This window comes from Aegilops tauschii, chromosome 7, assembly GCF_002575655.3.
Source record: "Aegilops tauschii subsp. strangulata cultivar AL8/78 chromosome 7, Aet v6.0, whole genome shotgun sequence".
NCBI classification, from domain to species: domain Eukaryota; kingdom Viridiplantae; phylum Streptophyta; class Magnoliopsida; order Poales; family Poaceae; genus Aegilops; species Aegilops tauschii.
This window is the reverse complement of record NC_053041.3, coordinates 550,913,303-550,918,713: the sequence shown is the minus strand read 5'-3', so window position 1 is coordinate 550,918,713 and position 5,411 is coordinate 550,913,303.

The following is a 5,411-nucleotide window of genomic DNA, read 5'->3' as shown; positions in this document are numbered from 1 at the left end:
TCGGGCGTTTGCAACCGCCACAACACTTCTAGACTTGTGAGAGGCCGCCTTTGCAAGATTTGGCGGTATGTGCTAGCCCCCAGAGGCCGCCGGCCACAGTCGTAGACATGCGAAGAGCAATCCGCGGAGAGGGAAGTGTTCACATACTTCTCCATCACCAAAAATTATCGCACTCTGAGTATTTAATAATATTCACACCGCATCGTTACGCAGAACGTCTACTACCGTGTCATCGCCGTCCGTGAGGGGGGCACACCCCGGAGACGTGTGCCGCCTCTTCGGACATGCCACCACACCGTACGGCATGTTTGAGGGCCCGGTGCGATGCTCCAGTGGCATTGCTACCCACCCCCCCCCCCAGGGCCCGTGTCTCGCCTAACCCTGTAGCGTTTGACCACGGGATCTAGCCCTTTGACTTTGCACGGACAGGCTTTGACCAGTGGAACTCTCCACCCAGTTGTGTTAGGTCAGCCCATAGGAACACTTTGGAGAAACCTCCGGGCCAAAGCCACAGCAAGACCCCATCCGTGTAGACCCCACGCGAGCGTTTCCCCCATCCAGGTGCCGGCGGCGGCACCGTCCGTGAGGGGGGACACACCTCGGAGACGCGGGTCGGGCGTTTGCAACCGCCACAACACTTCTAGACTTGTGAGAGGCCGCCTATGCAAGATTTGGCGGTATGTGCTAGCCCCCGGAGGCCGCCGGCCACAGTCGTAGACACGCGAAGAGCAATCCGCGGAGAGGGAAGTGTTCAGATACTTCTCCATCACCAAAAATTATGAAAAATTACCATCAGTCCAATAGCACGTGTGCCCACGTCGTGTAAAAAACTCATGATTTTATTGCGCTCCGAGTATTTAATAATATTCACACCGCATCGTTACCGCAGAACGGCTACTACTGTGTCATCGCCGTCCGTGAGGGGGGCCACACCCCAGAGACGCGTGCCGCCTCTTCGGACATGCCACCACACCGTACGGCATGTATGAGGGCCCGGTGCGATGCTCCGGTGGCATTGCTACCCCCAGGGCCCCCGTCCCGCCTAACCCTGTAGCGTTTGACCACGGGATCTAGCCCTTTGACTTTGCACGGACGGGCTTTGACCAGTGGAACTCTCCACCCGGTTGTGTTAGGTCAGCCCAAAGGAACACTTTGGAGCAACATCCGGGCCAAAGCCACAGCAAGACCCCATCCGTGTAGACCCGACGCGTCCATTTCCCCCCTCCAGGTGCCGGCGGCGGCGCCGGCTATGTGGGGGCACACCCCGGAGACGCGTGCCGGGCGTTTGCAACCGCCACAACACTTCCAGACTTGTGAGAGGCCGCCTACGCAAGATTTGGCGGCATGTGCTAGCCCCCGGAGTCCGCCGGCCACAGTCGTAGACACGCGAAGAGCAATCCGCGGTGAGGAAGTGTTCAGATACTTCTCCATCACCAAAAATTATGAAAAATTACAATGAGTCCTATCGCACATGTGCCCACGTCGTGTAAAAAACTCATGATTTTATCGCGCTCCGAGTATTTAATAATATTCACGGCGCATCGTTACCACAAAACGTCTACTACTGTGTCATCGCCGTCCGTGAGGGGGCCCGGTGCGATGCTCCGGTGGCATTGCTACCCCCAGGGCCCCCGTCCCGCCTAACCCTATAGCGTTTGAGCACGGGATCTAGCCCTTTGACTTTGCACGGACGGGCTTTGACCAGTGGAACTCTCCACCCGGTTGTGTTAGGTCAGCCCAAAGGAACACTTTGGAGCAACATCCGGGCCAAAGCCACAGCAAGACCCCATCCGTGTAGACCCGACGCGTCCGTTTCCCCCCTCCAGGTGCCGGCGGCGGCGCCGTCCGTGAGGGGTGACACACCACGGAGACGCGGGCCGGGCGTTTCCAACCGACACAACACTTCCAGACTTGTGAGAGGCCGCCTACGCAAGATTTGGCGGCATGTGCTAGCCCCCGGAGGCCGCCGGCCACAGTCGTAGACACGCGAAGAGCAATCCGCGGAGTGGGAAGTGTTCAGATACTTCTCCATCACCAAAAATTATCGCACTCTGAGTATTTAATAATATTCACACCGCATCATTACGCAGAACGTCTACTACTGTGTCATCGCCGTCCGTGAGGGGGGGCACACCCCGGAGACGTGTGCCGCCTCTTCGGACATGCCACCACACCGTACGGCATGTTTGAGGGCCCGGTGCGATGCTCCAGTGGCATTGCTACCCCCCCCCCCAGGGGCCGTGTCTCGCCTAACCCTGTAGCGTTTGACCACAGGATCTAGCCCTTTGACTTTGCACGGACAGGCTTTGACCAATGGAACTCTCCACCCGGTTGTGTTAGGTCAGCCCATAGGAACACTTTGGAGCAACATCCGGGCCAAATCCACAGCAAGACCCCATCCGTCTAGACCCGACGCGTCCGTTTCCCCCATCCAGGTGCCGGCGGCGGCGCCGTCCGTGAGGGGGGACACACCCCGGAGACGCGGGTCGGGCGTTTGCAACCGCCACAACACTTCTAGACTTGTGAGAGGCCGCCTTTGCAAGATTTGGCGGTATGTGCTAGCCCCCAGAGGCCGCCGGCCACAGTCGTAGACATGCGAAGAGCAATCCGCGGAGAGGGAAGTGTTCACATACTTCTCCATCACCAAAAATTATCGCACTCTGAGTATTTAATAATATTCACACCGCATCGTTACGCAGAACGTCTACTACCGTGTCATCGCCGTCCGTGAGGGGGGCACACCCCGGAGACGTGTGCCGCCTCTTCGGACATGCCACCACACCGTACGGCATGTTTGAGGGCCCGGTGCGATGCTCCAGTGGCATTGCTACCCACCCCCCCCCCCCAGGGCCCGTGTCTCGCCTAACCCTGTAGCGTTTGACCACGGGATCTAGGCCTTTGACTTTGCACGGACAGGCTTTGACCAGTAGAACTCTCCACCCGGTTGTGTTAGGTCAGCCCATAGGAACACTTTGGAGAAACCTCCGGGCCAAAGCCACAGCAAGACCCCATCCGTGTAGACCCCACGCGAGCGTTTGCCCCATCCAGGTGCCGGCGGCAGCACCGTCCGTGAGGGGGGACACACCTCGGAGACGCGGGTCGGGCGTTTGCAACCGCCACAACACTTCTAGACTTGTGAGAGGCCGCCTATGCAAGATTTGGCGGTATGTGCTAGCCCCCGGAGGCCGCCGGCCACAGTCGTAGACACGCGAAGAGCAATCCGCGGAGAGGGAAGTGTTCAGATACTTCTCCATCACCAAAAATTATGAAAAATTACCATCAGTCCTATAGCACATGTGCCCACGTCGTGTAAAAAACTCATGATTTTATTGCGCTCCGAGTATTTAATAATATTCACACCGCATCGTTACCGCAGAACGGCTACTACTGTGTCATCGCCATCCGTGAGGGGGGCCACACCCCAGAGACGCGTGCCGCCTCTTCGGACATGCCACCACACCGTACGGCATGTATGAGGGCCCGGTGCGATGCTCCGGTGGCATTGCTACCCCCAGGGCCCCCGTCCCGCCTAACCCTGTAGCGTTTGACCACGGGATCTAGCCCTTTGACTTTGCACGGACGGGCTTTGACCAGTGGAACTCTCCACCCGGTTGTGTTAGGTCAGCCCATAGGAACACTTTGGAGCAACATCTGGGCCAAAGCCACAGCAAGAGCCGATCCACGTAGACCCGACGCGTCTGTTTCCCCCCTCCAGGTACCGGCGGCGGCGCCGTCCGTGAGGGGGGCACACCCCGGAGACGCGGGCCAGGTGTTTGCAACCGCCACAACACTTCCAGACTTGTGAGAGTTAGCCTGCGCAAGATTTGGCGGCATGTGCTAGCCCCAGAGGCCGCCGGCCACAGTCGTAGACACGCGAAGAGCAATCCGCGGAGAGAGAAATGTTCAGATACTTCTCCATCACCAAAAACAATGAAAAATTACCATCAGTCCTATAGCACATGTGCCCACGTCGTGTAAAAAACTCATGATTTTATCGCGCTCTGAGTATTTAATAATATTCACGCCGCATCGTTACCGCAGAATGTCTACTACTATGTCATCGCCGTCCGTGAGGGGGGCCACACCCCGGAGACGCGTGCCGCCTCTTCGGACATGCCACCACACCGTACGGCATGTATGAGGGCCCGGTGCGATGCTCCTGTGGCATTGCTACCCACCCAGGGCCCCCGTCCTGCCTAACCCTGTAGCGTTTGACCACGGGATCTAGCCCTTTGACTTTGCACGGACGGGCTTTGACCAGTGGAACTCTCCACCCGGTTGTGTTAGGTCAGCCCATAGGAACACTTTGGAGCAAGATCCGGGCCAAAGCCGCAGCAAGACCCGATCCACGTAGACCCGACGCATCCATTTCCCCCCTCCAGGTGTCGGCGGCGGCGCCGTCCGTGAGGGGGGCACACCCCGGAGACGCGGGCCGGGCATTTGCAACCGCCACAACACTTCCAGACTTGTGAGAGTTAGACTACGCAAGATTTGGCGGCATGTGCTAGCCCCGCGAGAGAGGATAGGTGAAGGAAATATGCCCTAGAGGCAATAATAAAGTTACTATTTATTTCCTTATATCATGATAAATGTTTATTATTCATGCTAGAATTGTATTAACCGGAAACATGATACATGTGTGAATACATAGACAAACAGAGTGTCACTAGTATGCCTCTATTTTACTAGCTCGTTAATCAAAGATGGTTATGTTTCCTAGCCATAGACATAAGTTGTCATTTGATTAACGGGATCATATCATTAGGAGAATGATGTGATTGACTTGACCCATTCCATTAGCTTAGCACTCGATCGTTTAGTATGTTGCTATTGCTTTCTTCATGACTTATACATGTTCCTATGACTATGAGATTATGCAACTCCCGTTTACCGGAGGAACACTTTGTGTGCTACCAAACGTCACAACGTAACTGGGTGATTATAAAGGTGCTCTATAGGTGTCTCCGAAGGTACTTGTTGGGTTGGCGTATTTCGAGATTAGGATTTGTCACTCCGATTGTCGGAGAGGTATCTCTGGGCCCACTCGGTAATGCACATCACTATAAGCCTTGCAAGCATTGCAACTAATGAGCTAGTTGCGGGATGATGTATTACGGAACGAGTAAAGAGACTTGCCGGTAACGAGATTGAACTAGGTATCGAGATACCGACGATCGAATCTCGGGCAAGTAACATACCGATGACAAAGGGAACAACGTATGTTGTTATGCGGTCTGACCGACAAAGATCTTCGTAGAATATGTGGGAGCCAATATGAGCATCCAGGTTCCGCTATTGGTTATTGACCGGAGAGGTGTCTCGGTCATGTCTACATAGTTCTCGAACCCGTAGGGTCCGCACGCTTAACGTTACGATGACGGTTATATTATGAGTTTATATGTTTTGATTTA